General features: G+C 38.6%; 1 protein-coding gene and 1 pseudogene across 16 annotated transcripts in view; both read left to right on the top strand.

The window, feature by feature from the left end:
- The window catches only part of MLLT10 (MLLT10 histone lysine methyltransferase DOT1L cofactor), a 249,725-nt gene that overhangs the window by 97,210 nt on the left and 132,602 nt on the right, over positions 1 to 19,913 (top strand). The gene's annotated exons all lie outside the window — the stretch shown is intronic.
- On the top strand, positions 15,627 to 17,075 carry LOC121014734 (NADH dehydrogenase [ubiquinone] 1 alpha subcomplex subunit 5-like; annotated as a pseudogene).

Here is a 19,913-nt window from a genome sequence, read left to right as displayed (position 1 = left end):
CAAGTTCGTGTTTTTTAAAAAAAATGTTTATTCATTTTTGAGAGAGAGAGCGCGAGTGTGCGCGCACCCCTACAAGTGAGGGAAGGGCAGAGAGAGAGAGAGAGAGAGAGAGAGAGAGAGACACACACACACACAGAACCTGAAGCAGCCTCTAGGCTCTGAGCTGTCAGCACAGAGCCCCACGCAGAGCCCAAACTCAAACTGTGAGATCATGACTTGAGCCAAAGTGGCCTTTTAACCAAGCCACACAAGTGCACCTAAGTTCATGTTTTTAAATACTTGGTTTTCCTTTCAATTTTCAAGTAACTTCAAACTTAAAGGTTGCATTAATAGTGTAAAGAGCTCTTCCTCTCCTAAACCATTTCAGAGTTATTTATCATTATATACTCACACCCCAGATGCTTTAACATGCATTTCCTGTAAGTAAGAAAGTACTTTCTCCTGCATGACCAGAATACAGCCATCAGAATTCATGCATTATTACTGTCTAATCCACAGACTTCATCATTTCCCTAATTTTCATTCATGTTTTCATTTCCCAGTTAAGCCGTTCATAGCAAAAGGATCACAGATTGCATTTTGTCTTGTAATCTCAAATAATAACTCAGTTTTCCTTAACTTTCATAACTTTGATACTTCTGAAGATTCCAGGCCAGTTATTTTGTAGAATATTCCACGATTTGGCTTTTTCTGATATTTCCTCATGATTAAGTTTTAGATCTTGTATTTTGGCAGGAATGTCACAGAAGTGATGCTGTGTTCTCATTGCATCCTGTCAGGTGGTACATGATTTCCCCATTACTTGATGTTACCTTGATCACTTGGTTAAGGTGGTATCTGTAAGGTTTCTTCACTGGGAAGTTAATCTTCTTTCCCTTTGTAATAAGCATTTTGGAGGAAGTGCTTTGTATGTAAATATCTTGTTCCTTGTGCCTTTAACCCACTGATTTTAGCATCCATTGTTGTTTCTTGGCTTAATTAGTTTATTACTGTAATTGATAGCAAGTAGTGGTTTTCTGTTTCCATCATTTATTTTACATTCATCGGTTGACACTCCACTTTTATTTATTTATTTTTTTTTAGTTGGTCGTTCACTTAAAGGAATAACTTGTTCCAGTCCCCATTTATATAAGTGTGGACTAACATGGACTTCTGTGTTAACTATTTTATTTTAATGGGTCATTCCCTGTTACTGCCATTTATTTTAATGATCATTTTGTCTCAGGTTTGTCTGCTGGGACTCCCTTCAGACTGGCTTTGTGTTTTAATAAGGTTGTGAGCTCTTTAGTTTTGACACTACAGTATGTTCAGGCTCATCTTGGATCATTTTTGACCAAGCTAGCCATGAATCATCACCATTTATCCAAGGAGTATTGATTCCTTTTAGAAACCAAAGTGGGCACTAAGTGTGCTTGTTGTTATTGGGATATTGCTATTCCCTGGCCCTCTCCGGAAATATATGTGTATATATAGATACAGAGATATATGCACATGCACATCTGTATTTTTTCAATGATTATCTCTATATATTGAAGACTGTTAAGTCACAGTGATACTTCCGATTCAGTGTATGGGTATACATTATACACATATGTATTTCTGTATATATAGAGAACCATAAACTCTTAGTAATTTCTCCAAATCCAGTCCAGCAATGCAGGATTTTCCAAGTTTACGAACACAAATTTAGCATAAACATAAACTTGTTTATGTTTATGACTCTCATGCCAACAGTGAGAAATCTGACTCCCATTATCCTCACTGTGTTTGCTTATTTGATCAATCTCTCTTGTATTAACGTTGCTCCCATCCCCTAATGCAATGACCACCCTAACCTGGTTTGGATTCCACACATCACTCTGGGTTGCTGTTGCTTCCCTGCACTGGCTGCCCTTTGTATTAGTTGTGGTATTTGACACTCAGCTCCAGGCCACCACTCTTCCCTCATCCCTCAAATAGTTGGTCTCGTCACCTTGCTCAGGGTGTGGCACTGCCTTCCCCTCTACCTCCAAAACCCCTGTGGGAGCCAGCTCTGCTGGGGCTTTGACACCTGTGTTGGACTTCTCCCTTCCCTGGCATGGATGCTGCCATGCTTGGACCCACCTTAAGGCTTTAAGACTAATGTATTCAAGGAGTAAGAGAGGGAGGGAAGAAGGAAGGATTATTTAGGTATAAATCTTTTATCCATTTAGAGTTCATTTTATAATATGGTGAGGTATGTGTCTAACTTTTCCCCTACCACATAGTCCAGTTTTCAACACTAGTGAATGATCTGTGTTTTACACAGTGATTTGAAATACTGTTTTGGGCCACCTGGCTGGCTCAGTCAGAAGAGCCTGAGACTCTTGATCTCAGGGTTGTGAGTTTGAGCCCCACATTGGGCGTAGAGGTTACTTAAAAAAAAAAAAAAAAAAGAAAGAAAGAAAGAAATGAAATACTGTTTGAATCATTATTAAATTCTTGGATGTTGTGAACACTTTTTTTCTGTTCCATTGTTGCATCTGTCTATTCTTTTCCTAAAACCGATTCTAAATTATTATGGCTTTATATACACCATAGTACATGGTAGAACAAGTATTGTTATGGATTTCTTTTTCCAGATTAACATTAGGACTAACAAAATACAATTGTGATTATATTAGTATTACAATGAAATACTATTTTGAGGAAGAATTGATTTTTTTTTTAAATGTTTATTTATTATTGAAAGACAGAGTCAGAGTGTGAGCAGGGGAGGGGCAGAGGGAGAGGGAGACACAGAATCCGAAGCAGGATCCAGGCTCTGAGCTGTCAGCACAGAGCCCCACGCGGGGCTTGAACTCACAAACTGCGAGATCATGACCTGAGCCGAAGTCGGACGCTTAACTGAGCCACCCAGGCGCCCCTAGAAGAATTGATCTTTTTATAATATTGAATATTTAGTTCTAGAAACTTGGTGTCTCTCTCCATCAAGTTGTTTTTTGTTTTTTGTAGTTTTCCTTATATGGGGGTGCTGTACAGTTGACCCTTGAACAATGCAGGGGTTATGGGTGCTGACTCCTTGCACAGTTGAAAATCCATGTATAACTTTTGATTCCCCCCAAAACTTAATTACTGATAGTCTACTGTTGACCTTACTAAAAAAATAAAGTGAATAAATACATATTTTGTATATGTATTAGATACTGTATTCTTATAGTAAAGTAATGTAGAGAAAAGAAAATATTCTTAAGAAAATCATCCCGAGGGTTGCTGAAGGGGAGGTAGGTGGGGGTTGGCCTAAATGGGTGATGGACATTAAGGAGGGCACTTGTTGGGATGATCACTGGGTGTTATATGTAAGTGATGAATCACTAAATTCTCCTAAAACCAGTACTACACTATATGTTAAGAAACTTGAATTTAAATAAGTAAAAAATTAAAAAAAATTTTTTAAAAATCACAGGAGAGTACACTTACAATACTGTACTGTATCACACATACAATTAGGCGCAGTTCAAACTCATGGTGGTCATGGGTCAACTCTCTTGTTTATGTTTCTTGGATTTTTATGGATGTCGATTTGTATAGTTAACCTTGAAAGCTTAATAATACTCTCTTCATGATTATTCAGTGTGGCTAATATGAGGCATGTAATTCTGAAATGATAGGAACAATTGGAAAATGGATTGTTGAGTTTTGGAAGATATCACTTTTTAATGGATGGTAGTAAAGAGCATTGAAGAGCATTTATTAATATACTGGGCTCATACTGTGGACCTACTTTATATCAAGCATTGTGCTAGACACTGGGACTTCAAAGATGTATAAAATGCAGGATTTTTCTTCATGTGACACTCTCAATTAGAAAGAAGAGTAAATAATGTAATTACAGTGTATAAAAATAATAATATATAAGTACAGGTTTCTGCAGCTATCCAAAAGTAGAAAGCATTCTTGTGAAACTTTTCGTAAGCTGAAATTGGTGTAAAGCTGAGGAAGCAGTTACCATTACTCTATGTGGAAAAGGTTTTGAGTGTTTCCAGTCTGAAAAAAATAACCTTTCTTAGGCTTTTCTGGTAACTTAGGACCCATCTTGCTAACAAGCGCATGAAATAAACCGAGACAAAGCACAGATGCTTCCAGACATAGTTCAAAGCTCTGGAGGTCTGGTGCTGAGATGGATGCTCAGGGTACTTCCTGGGGAAGGAGCTGGGCAGCGCCGCTCTTGCTGCTCTGGGTGCACATTGACACTGTGACGGCTTCGTGGCAAAGCAGATGCTGAACATCGCTTTCACTTTTCACCTTTTTTCGTAAAAGCAAAAATTCTTTTTGGATTTCTTTCAGTTAGCAAAAACAGTTATTAATGTAAGCCTTTTGTCAAATCAAAGTGGCATAACAGACTTTCGAAAAATGGGAGATATCTGTCATAATAAAAAATGTGAGTGGAGTGTTATGGAACATAATGAAAGGAGGGATTACCTTTGCCTAAGGAGTTGAGTAAAACATAAAAAGGGATTATAGGGACTTTGCAGAATAACTAGGAATTTGACCTGTGGAAAAAAGGATCGTATGATAATTCCACTCAGAGAAAGTAACATAAACTAATATAGTAAGTGCAAAGGAAAGGTGGTAGGCAGTTCACAGAATGATAAATAATCCCGTGTGGCTGGAACATAGTGGGATTTAGGAAAGGAAAAAAAAAAAAACCACGAAGGAAATTTTGTGAGTGATAGGAAAGGAAATTTTCTAGAATATCTGTGTAGTATATGTAAATTTCAGAGAACTCATCGTGTTGACTTATTATGTTGTTAAGTTTTCTACATGTCATTAAATACATAATGGCCAGTTTTTCTATTATTTTGTCACCAGATCCTTGTTTTTATTTTTTGACCTCATATTGTAGCAATCAGTTCCTCATTTCACTGACATATGCATTTTGTTAATAAAATAATGAGTGGCATATGTCACCTTTAAGTTGCCTCTTAATAATTTTGAAGAAATGTGAAGAATTGTAATAGTTTTGAAGAAACAGATTTTTTTGAGCTGTTTTTGAAGTTTTCGGGGATAGAGGCTTGTATTCAGAGTCAAGGAATCCTTTATTTAATTTAATTTTAATTTTTTTTATTTTTAAAGATTTTATTTATTTATTTATTTATTTATTTATTTATTTATTTATATATATGTTTATTTTGAGAGAGAGAAAGAGAATCACAGGCAGGTTCTACACCCAGCACTGAGCCTAACTTGGGGCTTGATCCCATGGGATCATAACCTGAGCTGAAATTAAGAGGCAGACGCCTAACCAACTGAGCCACCCAGGCGCCTCTAAAGATTTTACTTTTAAGTAATCTCTACACCCAACCTGGTGTTTGAACTTACAACCCCGAGATCGTGTCACATCAGGAAGCATTTATTTTAGAAAGCTACAATTTCCAGAGAATAGTTGGTAAATGATACATGTGTTCTGTCTATATATATGCTTTTGAAGAGTCTTTATTTATCGATGACCACGAAGAAATGAATGTAAGTATAGGTAGGACCATAATAGACCAAACAGAGAAACAAAAAACAAGATAAAAGCATGGTGTCATTTAACTATAGAAGCTTAAAGGTGGAGGAATACTTAGAAATTGCTAGCCCGACTTCCCTTCAATCTTTTTTGAAAGGAGTAGTGGTGAAATAGCTGTCAAGAGAAGTGTTGATCAATATATTTAGCATCTGGTGGGAAAGTTTGAAAGGACTAAATATGCTCTCTGATTGGGGGATTCCTCATTAGTACCATTTAAAAAGCTAGGTTTCAGAGAGTGGAGCTAAACATTCCATATATCTGTCCATTCATTGGGCCAACGTTTATGTATGGCATGCCCTGTTATCAGGCACTGCTGGAAGCATAAGGAATACATAAAGCTCCTACGTGGTAGGATAGGTATGTACACATCAGTGATTGTTAGTGTAGTATGTGCGAGGATTAGAGAACACAGAGAACGTTTACTTAGCGTAGTGTAACAGTGCTGAAGAGAGGGAAGGTATATCTTAGAAAAGATTGTAGCTTCTCTGAATTTTGAAGAGTGAGAAGTCTCTGGGTGTTGGCTGTGAGGAGAGGAAAGAGGAGGGAGTGCGACAGTAGCTATTAATTTTACAGACTGGAGGAGCATAAAAGGTCTGAAGTGGGAAATAGGGAGGGTTGAGAGGGAGAGGGTGAGGGAGTGAGAGTAGTATAGTGGTGAGGGAGAAGGGCACTATTGCTAGGAGTTTGAGTGTGATATGTAAAATGCTGAGAGATTCTCAAGGGCCTCCTGTGTCCTGGTAAGGAGTTTGAGTTCTGTTTCCATAAAGGGTTTTTAGATTTACTTGGGGACGGATGTACTCAGGTCTACCATCTAAAGGATAGTGAAAGGAAGATTGGGAGAGGGAGTGTAGAAGAGACAAGAGTTACTTAGACACTATTTAAGCTTTTGCAGTGTTCCAGAGGTAATAATGAGGGTCTGAAGTAGGAGAGTAGTACTAGGAAGGAAGAAGGGGCAGATCTTTTGGTAACATATGAGAGGTTTGATTGACTGGGTGTGATGACACACAGATGAGGGAGGAAGAAAAAATCAGACTGGCCTTTCAGTTTCAAGAACTTAAGTACTGAGCACATCATCATCACCTGAGATAGAGTCTATATAGAGTCATCAAGTTAATTGACTCATTTCTTAGAACAAAGACACTAAGCTTTAAATTCTTGGCAGATGTTGGTGGGACTTACTACTTTGTTTGTAGAACAAATCTTGAATCTACAAGTTGTTTGCCAGCATACATTAACAGTATGATTATAAGACTCCAAGATAAAATTCACATTTCTGCTGAAGCATTGAATATTTGCTTTTGTATATATCTAATATAATACATGTTTGTTTTTGCTTGGCACTTGTATCCTAGTTACTCAAATGAACACGTAATTTTTTTTTTCTTTTGTGGACATTTGTGTCGTTTGGAAAAGGAAAACAATCTTGCACCCGTCTCTATAGAAAAATCTTTTTGCCCTTTTTTGCACCTCTGCTGATTCTCACTTTCCCTATTAGGCTTCTCTGTATTGTAGTGTTTGTGTCTCTCCCCCGCTTGCCAGTACACCCATGCATACGTATCCTGTTTTGTTTGGTATTGTTTCTCATTTTCTCAGGGGATAGTAAATTATTTTTCTTTTTATTTGCTTTTCGTGTATTTGTGCTTTCGTGTTCAGCCTCATTCTTCATTGCCTTCTTTCAACTCCGAGGCTCAGAGGCAGTTTTATTAAGCAGGGTTTATTAAGGACTGTGGAAGAATGGCAGTGTACTTTTTTTCACCATTATTTCTTCCCTCCTCTTTTCAAGGCAGCAGTCCAGTCCAAACTGGAAATGCCAGTAGACAGTGGCTAAGTTAAAATTGTTCTTGGAAGTAAATTTAATAATCTCACCAACATACGGATTGCCAGTATCAGGTTTTTTTCATGTTTGTTTGGTGTCTTGGGCACTCCTAGATGATAGATGCTTCTGTGGTATAATCTGCTAGGATGAGATTCTGTTAACATCTGTACTTAAAAGGAAATTACATTGCTAGGCAGTAGTTTAAAGCAAGGCAAGTCATACTTGAGAAATTTGGTTTATTCATAGGAAAATAAATGATAACAGGGTTAGAGTTAAGATCAAAAACTTTATCCTAGTCAGAAATTAAATTGACTGAAACTAACTAAAGTACAAATAGGGTTGGCTGTAAGGCCAGTACAGTAGGTATTCCTGCAACATATGTGGGGAGTTGGACCTGGAACTAGAAAGTCACAGGCTGACTACCATCCATTCCAACTGTGGTGAGGGTCCTACGGTCTCTTTTCTGTCTGTGGTCTGTTCTTGTTTCCACATCATCTCCTAATTCCGTGTCTCATTTTATCTGGGTTTCCTACAGGTAACTTGACTTAGTGTCCAAGTTCTAAATTTTTAACAGAGTAAGTATGGTCTAGGTACTTGGGCTTCGAAGCCATTTTCACCTAGAAAAACATAGATGCCTAGTTACCATTCCATCATTAGCCTGGGTGGCTCAGTCGGTTGAGTGTCCAACTCTTGATACTGGCTCAGGTCGTGAATCCCAGCATTGGTGGCATCTGGCACCATGCTGGGTGTGGAGCCTGCTTAAGATTCTCTTCTCTTCTTTTCTTCTCTTCTCTTCTCTTCTCTTCTCTTCTCTTCTCTTCTCTTCCTCTCTCTCTTCCTCTCTCTCTTCCTCTCTCTCTTCTTTCCCTCCTTCTGTCTTCCCCTCTGTCCCTTTCCCCCACTCTCACACCTTGTCTCTCTCTAAAATAAGAAAAATAATAGGAGCACTTGGCTCAGTCAGTTGAGCATTGGACTCTTGATTTTGGCTCAGATCACAATCTCATGGTTCTTTGATTGAACCCCTTCAAGCTCCACACTATCAACATGGAGGCTGTTGGGGTTCTCTCTCTCTCTCCCTCCCTCCCTCCCTCCCCCCCCCGCCCCTCTACTGCTCATGTGTGGTGTCTCTGTCTCTCTTGCTCTCTCAAAAATAAACTTAAAAAAGAAAAATAATAATAAAAAATTAAAAACAATTGAGCACAGTTAGTTTCTACAAAAGACGCCGGAGTTTAGGTGCTCTTGTTTACCTTCATGTCTCGTAAATATTCTATTTTTAAAAAAAAATTTTTTTTCAACGTTTATTTATTTTTGGGACAGAGAGAGACAGAGCATGAACGGGGGAGGAGCAGAGAGAGAGGGAGACACAGAATCGGAAGCAGGCTCCAGGCTCTGAGCCATCAGCCCAGAGCCTGACGCAGGGCTCGAACTCCCGGACCGCGAGATCGTGACCTGGCTGAAGTCGGACGCTTAACCGACTGCGCCACCCAGGCGCCCCTCGTAAATATTCTATTTAAACAACTAGGTAAAAAAGCCTATAAACTGTTCCTGATGTACCTGTGCCAAATTGTATATGCTAATTCTTTAATTTTATAAAATAGTGTAGTGTTCTGCATAACCTTCTTGAGAATTTCTATCTTTTTTTTTCAAAAGGAGTTCACAAAGGAGTTTTTGGCCGGAGGGCCTGGGTGGCTCAGTCATTTAATTTATACATATGACTCTTGGTTTCAGCTCAGGTGATGATCTCTCAGGTCCGTGGAATTGAGCCCCCTGTCTTGCTCACGGCGCAGAACCTGCTTGGCATTCATTCTCTCTCTCTCTCTCTCTCTCTCTCTCTGTCTCTCTTCTCCCCCCCCCCTTCCTCCCCAAATAACACCCCCTCCCCAAATAAATACATTTTAAAAAAGAAAGGAGTTTTGACCAGGTTTAAAAAGAGATGATTTAAGGTCACCTGATGACTTCGTAAAAAACAGATCCAGGGACAATTGTATGTTGGGATGTTTTTTCTCATTATATAACACTAGCATATGGAATTACGGCATAAACTGTTAGTATACTCTATGACAGCATGGAATCATGCTGAATAAAACTGAGTAAACTGATCTCTTTGAGTTGTTTGTTTGTTTGTTTTTAACTTTTGTTTTTTAGTTTATTTTTTTTTTCAGAGAGAGAATAGGGGAGGGGGCAGAGAGAGAATCCCAATCAGGCTCTGCACTGTCAGCACGAGCTGGATGTGAGGCTCACTTACTGTGAGATCATGACCTGAGTCGAAATCAAGAGTTGGATGCTTGACCAACTGAGCCACCCAGATGCCCCTGAGTTGCTTGATTTTAAAATAGTAAATCTTAGCAAAGTGTACCAGGTGTCCAGGAAGACACTTTGAAGACATGTCCGATTTTTCTAAACTAGTGCTTCTTTACATTTTTTGGGTCTTCGGGATTCTGATAAAATGTAAGAATTCTTTCTACAGAGTAATACACATCTGAACTATAACAAAATGTTTTACATATACTTTCTGAAGGATTATAAGAATACTTCTTGATACTCAAATTCTCTGCTTCCCTGTCATAGGATTACCAAATTTTAGATTACCTTGAATAATAAATAATTAAATGATTGATTTAATAATTGATGTATTTAAAAATAATACATTTTAAATGTATAAACATTTTTAAATATTTGGCATTTAAAAAATCTGTAAGTATGAGTTATAATAATGCCAAATATACAGATTTTATTCTTGGCTCTTTGGATGACTTTTTTTTTTCTTTTTTTCTTTAATGTTTATTATTTTTGAGAGACAGAGCGTGAGCGGGGTAGGGGCAGAGAGAGAGAAGGAGAGACAGAATCTGAAGCAGGCTCCAGGCTCTGAGCTGTCAGCACAGAGCCCGATGTGGGGCTCAAACCCATGAACTGTGAGATCATGACCTGAGTTGAAGTTGGATGCTTAACCAACTGAGCCACCCAGGTGCCCCTGGATGACTCGATGTTTATGTCATAATTTTCCTAACCATTCCCACATTACCTGGCTATTTTTCTGTTGTAATTTAAAGCATGACAAGAATCTTGCTTCACCAACCCTTTTATTCTGTGTTTAGATTGATTTCCTTTGGCTAGAACTCTAGAGTTAGAATTACTGTGTTATAGATTATACCTGTTTGTAAGGTTCTGATAAGATTGCCTGTTTGTTTTCCACATTTATATAGCTAATAATTTATGAAAATGCCATTTTTACCACACCATTGCCTGTATTCATTTTTAAAATCATATTCTACATTTGCCAGTTTGATAATAAATGATATCCAGTTATTTGAATTTTTGATTACTTGTCAGGTTGTCAGAATAATATTTCTTTTTGTGTCTGTTTTTGCCCATTTAGCTCTTAAACTGTTAGGCATTCTAAAGTTATGTACTCTTTTTATTTTTTTTAGGTTTACTTATTTTGAGAGAGACAGAGACAGTGTGCGCTGGGGAGGGGCAGAGAGAGAGGGAGAGGAAGAATCTCAAGCAGGGTCTGCACTGTCAGCACAGAGCCTGATGTGGGGCTCAAACTCAAGAACTGTGAGATCATGACCTGAGTGAAACCCAGAGTCGGACACTTAACCCACTGAGCTGCCCAGGAGCCTCTAAAGTTATGACCTCTTTAAATAGTGATAACAAATTTTTCTTTGTATATACCACAAGTATTTTTTTCACTTTGTCTTCATTTTGGTGCCATAAAATATTCATAGATACACAGTTGCACCTTGTAGTTTTTTTGGGGTGGCAGTAAACAAGGTGATTAAAAATGGGATCTTTGCAAAGTAATTAAGGTATATAGGGTTAGAGCCGATCCTTGAGTAACACAGGTGTGAACTCTGCAGGTCCACTTACATGCAGACTTCGTCCGATCAGCATGGTACGGTACAGCACCTAAATGTATTTTCTCTTGTGAGTTTTTGAAAAAAGTTTTTTTTTTAATGTTTATTCATATTTTGAGAGAGAAGTACAAGTGTGGAAGGGGAAGAGAGAGAGAGAGAGGAAGACACAGAATCCAAAGCAGGCTCCAGGCTAAGCTGTCAGCACAGAGCCTGATGCAGGGCTTGAACTCATGAGCCATGAGATCACGACCTGAGCCGAAGTTAGATGCTTAACCTGCTGAGCCACCCAGGCCCCCCTTCTTATGATTTTTTTAAATAACACTTTTCATCTGGCTTACTTTATTATAAGAATACAGTATGTAATACATACACCATGCAAAATATGTGTTAATCTGCTCTTTATGTTATTGGTAAGGCTTCTGGTCAACAGTAGGCTGTTAGTAGTTAAGTTTTTGGGGAGTCAGAAGTTATACCTGCACCTGCATGGGGGATCATCGATGCTTCTAGTCCTCTTGTTGTTCAAGGGTCAGCTGTATAGAGTATGCACCAATTAACAGTGTTACTCTTGTTTTATACACTAATCTCTACACTTGAGCACAGAGCAGCTACCTGGGACTAAGGAAGGTACACATCACATTTACAAAATCATTCAGCAAGCTCCAGAAAATGGACAGAGTAACCCTTTACTCTGGCTCTTTCTCCATAGGTGGTTAAAATCTAATTATTTTCTGCATGTTGTAAATGAGACCTATAAGGCAAAGTGATACAACTTCTCTTGCAGTTTTCAAAGTTACATGTAGGATGAAAATGACTTTGCTCATTGTCAAAGACTCTTAAGAGGGAAACTAAAAACCAAAACGTTGAAATTAAAATATGTAAGGATCGTCAGAAGTGAATGTCTTTTGTGCAAGAGTACACACATGGTCCATTCTTTTTTCATGAAGGAAAGAATGGTTGAATTGCATATCTGGATATGTTGACAGTATTTTTTCCACAGCTATGGAAAAACTGATATTATATTGTATCATATCGCGTCATATCGTATTGTATCGTACTATAGCAGACTGGTCTCTGCCTTCATCCATCCTGTAGCATGGAGGCTTTTTCATGGTTATCTTCCCTACTGCTGGATCAGGCTTCTGTTCTGTCAGAAATATTTTTATTAGGGGCGCCTGGGTGGCGCAGTCGGTTAAGCGTCCGACTTCAGCCAGGTCACGATCTCGCGGTCCGTGAGTTCGAGCCCCGCGTCGGGCTCTGGGCTGATGGCTCAGCGCCTGGAGCCTGTTTCCGATTCTGTGTCTCCCTCTCTCTCTGCCCCTCCCCCGTTCATGCTCTGTCTCTCTCTGTCCCGAAAAAAAAAAAATTAAAAAAAAAAAAGAAATATTTTTATTAGACCAAATTATATTCAGTGCAAGTTAAAATTTATTAACTTGTTAGAAAGGGAAATGGCAAGGTGACAGTAGAATATGCAGGTTCAAAGAGAGAGGATGGAAATGGGGAGGTCATGTAAGTTGGGAGACCCATAGTTTATAGTAGTATTTTAAGAGAAGGAAAACTTGAAGTTTTATTTTACAGGATCATATAAATATGTACATATTTATAATTACAAGGAGTAATAAGATGATCAGAGATGCCAGATACAGGAAAAAACAAGACATCTAAGAAGAAAATGATAAGGATACATTTGGGTCTGAAATTAGAATAATGAGATTTCATCACCCAACGGTAATGTCAGCAGCGCCAGGTAATAGGAAACCATGAAATAGTGTCAAAGAGAAGTAGAGTGCCTAGCAACAAGTTCTGATTGTCATCAGGTTACTATTGCTGGGGGGGATTTTTCTCTAGGTACAAAGTTGTAGAATACAGTTTGCCATTTTTTTAAATCCATGATGGGTCTGATTTGTTTTTCCCTTTGAAAGTTCAAAGGATTGGCCTGCTTTGAAATTGTGACTACCCAAATCCCCAGTTAACACAGCATGTGACCTTTTTTTTTTTTTTTTTAGGGGATAAGCCAGGTACCTTTTGTATCTACCTCCTCTCCTCCACAAGGATGAGGTAACAGAGCAATATATCTTAGCTGCAAAAAGTCTGGTTTGAAAGTAGGCTACTAAATCGGTGTGCTGTGTGATACTGGGGGCATATTGATCTTTATAACAGTATAAAATAATTTTGATGCTTTCTTTACAAATTAATTTACTTTTTTGAATGTGTTGAATACTTTTTGTGTCACCTCATTTCTTTTGGGTTTTCTTCACATAAACATTTCATTGGGGTTTTTACCTTTATCTAAGCTCTTGATGGATCTGTTTTGTGCCTAATAATAAAGAACAGTTTTAGGCTTTATGTCTAATTTTATTATTCTAATGTTTTCTAACTTTTTAAATTATGCTTACATGAAGTTTTCGTTTTTATTCTACATATTATAACAATATAAGTATTTGGTTTGGAAATTGTCATATGTAGAAAATAATAATAGAATGAAACTACTTCCCATCCCTCCTAGTTCATCACCCAACTCCAAAACATAACCAACTCCTAGCCAGTTTTTCATACAGCCTCTGTTATTGGTTTCCTAGGGCTGCCTTAAGAAAGTACCACAAATTGGGTGGCTTAAAACAACAGAAGTTCATTCTCTCACAGTTATGGAAGCTAGAAGTCTGAAATTAAGTTATTGGCATTGGTTCCTCCTGAGAATTGTGAGGGAGCATCAGTTCTGTGCCTCTCTTCCAGCCTGTTGTGGTGACAGGAAATCCTTGGCATTCGTTGGATTATGGATTTATCACCCCAGTCTCTGCTTTTTGACCCCACTGTTCTTTCATTGCCTCTGTGTCCTCAAGTGGCCATCTTCTTATAAGGACCAGTCATATTCAGTTAGAGGCCTGTCCTACCCCAGTGTGACCTCATCTTAATTATATCTGCAGTGACCCTTTTTCCAAATAAGGTCACATTCTGAGTTACTGGGGTTATTAGGACTTCACATACCTTTTTTCAGGGACACAGTTCAACACATAGTAATCTTCCCGCCTTCATGTTCTTACCACATGCAAAATACTTTTATTTCATCCTGTGATTTCTCGAAGTCTTAATTGATTCTAGCATCAACTCTTAAATTCAGAATTTTATCTAAGTATTAATAATCTCAATGAGATTGTTCCAAATCTCATTCTGAATCATGTAAATCAGATGTGGGTGAAATTCTGGGTATGGTCAATCCTCAGGCAAAATTCCTTTCCATCTGTGACCCTGTGAAATATAGGAAAGGTGTCTGCTTCTAAGATACAGTGGTAGGATAGGTGTAGTATAGATAGTCCCATTTTAAAAGGGAGAAGTTAGAAGGCAAAAAGGGGTTACTGGACTAAAAAGCAAAGCAGGTTTGTAACTCAACAGGACAGTTTTTAGGTTCTAAGATTGAGAATAATTCTGCGTGGCTTGATGCTCTGTCCTCTGAGCCCATTGGGGTGGCCTTGCCCCTTGGTCGTCTTCTAATGATACTATAAGTTTTAGGTGGAAGGCCAGAGTATTAGGGGTTTTTTTTGGAGGGGAGGGAGGGAGAGAGAGAAGCGGGGTTCCCCCAAAGCGGGGCTCACCCTAAGGGACTCGAACTCATGAACTGCGAGAGCATGACCTGAGGTGAAATCAAGAATCAGACGCTTAACTGACTGAGCCACCCAGGAGCCCTGGAGTATTAGGTTCTTTGCTTTCACAGTGTTTGTGTTCCACCCCCAGCGTTTAGCTGTATCTGTTCACCAGTGCCACAGAGGGTGGTTTCTTTACCACACTTTTAAGTCCCAAGTTTGTTCTGCTTGCTGTGTGACAGGCCAGTGAGTGAAGAGGCAAGATGTGGATGTAGAGAAGAGACTTGATACTGAACGCCAGCAGACCAAAGAGATGGCAGACTATTGTCCCAAAGAGCCAGTTCCTCAGCTAGAGATTTGAGCTTCTTTTATGTTAAGAAGAGGGGGAAAGTGGGAGGGAGTTGGAGTCAAAAGGCGACTGATACCTGTAGACATCAAGGAAGGTCAAGTAACTTCATTGTTCTTGGTCAGTTTGTTGTTGTGTATAGGAATCTGGTCATGTTGTTCCTGTAAATCTTAAACACAGCATAGTCATTTATGTACTTCCTTATCTCCTCTGTCTCCTTGGGTGAGGTAGATTTTGGATTTTAAAAAGCAGTTTTTTTCAAATCTTAGCTGTAACATTCCTGTGTGCAGGGCTAAGCAGAAGTTTCTGTTTTAGGTCATGGCAGCAAGGGAAATAGAAACAATATTGAGTCAGACACGCTAAGTTTCTTCCTGGTATGCTTTTGTTTCTCCTTTAGTGTTAGATTGCCGTTGTTTGTTATTTGATGTTTTGGCTTGGGATTTCTCTGGTGTTTTGGTCCACCCTCTCTCTTTGGTAGGCCCTGTATGTCTGTATGCCTCACCATGGCAGACTTATATTTGTGTCTTTGGAAAGACTTGTGAGGAAGAGAACTTTCTGCTTCTACCCCCAGCACTAGAAGACCTCTTAATTTTATTACTAACAGCGTTGGGAATTTGGGTTTGAGAATTTTTCCTGCCCCTTGCCTAGGTGTAAAGAGTTTTTCCTTTGTATTCCTAGTCATGGTGGGCCTTACCCATGTCTTGGATGTGACAGGGCTTGCTCCAGTCCCCCAAATGCTTTTGAAAGGAGTGTTTGGGTGAGAGGTAGGATTTCATATCTTACCATCAGTAGAGTCTGATCCTCTTCTTCATGCCTGAACCTCAAGGGAGATTTTTTCTGGTGGTTTTGTCTCCTTGGTATCAGTCTTCCCCGTGAACCCCTCATAAAAGTTCATGTAGTAGAGCCTGTGAGTGAGTGAGAACTCTTTTATCAATGGTTCTAGTGGTTCTGCAGTATCATATTAGCCCTCAATCAGCCTTTAACAACAATGTATTAAAATTTTAGCTGATTTCTTCTTACATGCATGTCTTTCTCCATGTCTTCCCTTTCTTGCTGTATCAGTGGTGGAGAGTCTGAACATTTTGTGCTTCTTAGGAAGTTGGGGGGAGAATATGTCATCTCTTGGATTTCAGGCTACTTGGTTGCCTCACAACAGCACATCTTTCAGTTACAAGAAGAGCTGTATTTTTGTAGTTTAACTGGCTTGTTCAAGTTATATTTGGAGTGATGCTTTCAGCTACTTCTTAGGTGGGGTTGGAATTTGGCCCCAGAATCCTTTTGATATGAGGCCTGTTTCTTTAATTTAAAAAATTAGGTTCAAAGGGCTGTGTGTCCCGAGCCTACTGGCACTGTCATGGCAGATTTGCTGAAGAAGACCCCTGGCCTTGTGGGATTGGCTGTATGTGAGAGTCCACACGAGAGGTTAAGAATATTGGACACCAAGATTCTTGACGTTCTTGAGCAAATTCCTAAAAATGCAGCATATAGGAAATATACAGAACAGATTACAAATGTGTTTGTATGTGTATGGTTACAGTGGAATCAGATGTTAAGCAGTTAGACCAACTTCAAGGTGGGCAACTGGAAGAGGTGACTCTTCAAGCTGAAAATGAACTAAGTCTGGCAGGAAAAATGATGTAATGAAAACCATTGGAGCCTTTAGTGGAAGAGCCTCCTGCCAACCAGTGGAAATGGCCTATGTAATCATCATTAAATGACTAGTGTATTGATGGGAAACTGATGTAATTAAATGTTCTGTCATACTAAAAAATAAATAGTTCGGCTAAAATATTTTCTAAAACAGGGAAAACTTTTTAGGCTATGAATTTGCCTCTTGAGTATAGCTTTATTCACATACTTCACATTTTATTTAGATATGATTTTGTTTGGGAACAATTTTTCAATAATCCTCAGTTATTTTGCATATTTTCTTCTTAATCTAATAGCTAATATTTAAAAATAATCAAGGGGCGCCTGGGTGGCGCAGTCGGTTAAGCGTCGGACTTCAGCCAGGTCACGATCTCGCGGTCCGTGAGTTCGAGCCCCGCGTCGGGCTCTGGGCTGATGGCTCAGAGCCTGGAGCCTGTTTCTGATTCTGTGTCTCCCTCTCTCTCTGCCCCTCCCCCGTTCATGCTCTGTCTCTCTCTGTCCCAAAAATAAATAAACGTTGAAAAAAAAATTTAAAAAAATAAAATAAAATAAAAATAATCAAAATATTAGGGTGCTAGTATGGCTCAGTTGGTTGAGCATCCGACTCTTGGTTTCAGCCCAAGTCACTTAAAAATATAAAATAATCAAATTACTTTTTTCTACTTTGATTCATGTGTCTTGGGGCTCTCTTGTTCTCCCTTTCTCTCTGTATATGTATATGTATATACACACATTTACGCTTATAATTGTATCTTCCTGATGGATTGACTGTTATCATTATAAAATATTCCTCTTTATCTTTAGTAATGTTTTGTTTCAAGAGTCTATTTTTTTCTTTTTGTTTTTTGTTTTTGTCCGATATAATGATAGCTACTCCAGCCATCTGATACTTGCTCTTTGCGTACTATATCTTTTTTTTTTTTTTAATCTTTTTAACTTACTTGTACTATCAAATCTAAAGTATTCCTCTTGCAGACAGTGTATGGAACTTTCTTTTTTTTAATCTGGTCTATTAATCTCTGCCTTTTGATTGGAATACATTCATATTCAATGCTATCATTAATATGGTTGGTTTTATGCCCGCCATTTTACTTTTTATTTGCATTGTCTTATGGCTGCTTTGGTCCTCTCTTTTTCTTTTATAGTACCTTCTTTTACCTTAAGTGGATATTTTCTAGTGTACCTTTTTCATTCCTTTCATGATTTTTAAATTATATTTTTGGGGTTATTTTCTTAGTGGTTGCTCTAGGGTTTGCAATATTTATCTTATCAGAATCTACTTAACTCCAGTAAGATATAGAAAATTCATTCCTGGGGCGCCTGGGTGGCGCAGTCGGTTAAGCGTCCGACTTCAGCCAGGTCACGATCTCGCGGTCCGTGAGTTCGAGCCCCGCGTCGGGCTCTGGGCTGACGGCTCGGAGCCTGGAGCCTGTTTCCGATTCTGTGTCTCCCTCTCTCTCTGCCCCTTCCCCGTTCATGCTCTGTCTCTCTCTGTCCCAAAAATAAATAAACGTTGAAAAAAAAAAATTCATTCCTATATGTCTCCATTCCTTTCCCCTTTTTGTGCTATTATTAGTAGAGATATTATGTTTGTATAAACTACAAACAATAATATATTGTTAAAATTATTGCTCTGTTAGGGCACCTGGGTGGCTTGGTCAGTTGAGTGTCTGACTCTTGATTTCAGCCCAGGTCATAATCCCAGGATTGTGGGATCGAGTCCCCCTTCGGGTTCCATGCTGAGTGTGGAGCTTGCTTGGGATATTCATATTCATATTCATATTCATATTCATATTCATATTCATTCTCTCCCTCCCCCTCCCCCTTTCCCTCTCCCTCTCATTTCTCCTCTCCCTCTCATTTCTCCCTTCTTCCTGCCCCTGCCCCTCCCCTGCTTGTGTGCTCTGAGTCTCTTTCTCAAATTAAAACATAATGATTGCTCTGTATAGTCTTTTTTAAAATACACATTAAAAAAAATGTTTATTTATTTTGAGAGAGAGAGTGGGTGGGAGTCAGAGAGAGAGAGGAAAACAGAATTGCAAGCAGGCTCTGACAGTGCAGAGCCTGACACGGGTCTTGAACCCATGAACCATGAGATCATGACCTGAGCTGTAATCTAGAGTTGGACACTTAATCATGTGAGCCACTGAGGCCTCCCCTTATCTTTTAAAGCTAAGAGAAGAAGACCACAGATATATTTATATAGTGTGTGTGTGTTGCTAGATACCATTTGCCATTTGTGTTTCTTTTCATTTCTTCATGTGGGTTCAAGTTACCATCTGGTGTTACTTTCTTACTCCAATATATCTTTATTCCCACCCTCTTTAATTGTGTTGTCATTGTGAAATATATTACATTTCTCTGTTATAGGCCCAACAATACAATTTATGGGCATTGTTTTATGCTTTTGCCTTTTGAATTAAGAGAAGAATGAGAAATATTTAATCATACTGTCTTTTATCTTTTTCTGTATAATTACCTTTGTTAGAGCCTTTTATGTGTGTTTATTAATTGGCCTGTCAGATTTATTTTTTAAAGATTTCAGCTCTATTGAGGTAAAACTGACTGGAGCTCTTAGACTGTGTGTGTGTGTGTGTGTGTGTGTGTGTGTGTGTGTGTTGTAATTGTTGTGTAGTGTCACTTGATTTTAGCCTAAAGAACTTCCTTTAGTATTTCTTGTTAGTCAGGATTGGAGCAACAAAATATCTGTTTTTGTTTGTTTGGGAATGTCCTTATTGCATCTTTATTTATGCAATATAGCTTTCCTGGATATCGGACTCCTGGTTGATAGTTTTGTTCTTTAAGCTTTTTGAATATCTTATCCTGCTGCCTTCTGCCCTCCATTGTTTCCTTTGAGACTTCAGGTGTTAATTGTATTGTAGTTTTCCTTGCTTGTGATGAACCATTTTTCTCTTGTTGCTTTCAAGATATCTTTGTTTGTTTGTGTGTTTTGGCTTTGACCAATTTGAGTGTGGATCTCTTAGTGTTTATCAAGATTTTTAGAATTGTAGATTATTGGTTTTAACCAGATTTGGGAAATTTTCAGCCATTATTTCTTTAGATTCAGTTTCTGTCCCTTTCTTTCATCTCTTTGTTTTCTCATACGTATGCTGGTGTACTTAATGGTGTCCCACATTTT

Source organism: Herpailurus yagouaroundi, unplaced genomic scaffold (assembly GCF_014898765.1).
Source record: "Herpailurus yagouaroundi ecotype Mexico unplaced genomic scaffold, PumYag 203, whole genome shotgun sequence".
Taxonomy (NCBI): Eukaryota; Metazoa; Chordata; class Mammalia; order Carnivora; family Felidae; genus Herpailurus; species Herpailurus yagouaroundi.
The sequence above is the reverse complement of the archived record's forward strand: the minus strand, read 5'-3'. Positions and strand labels throughout refer to the sequence as shown.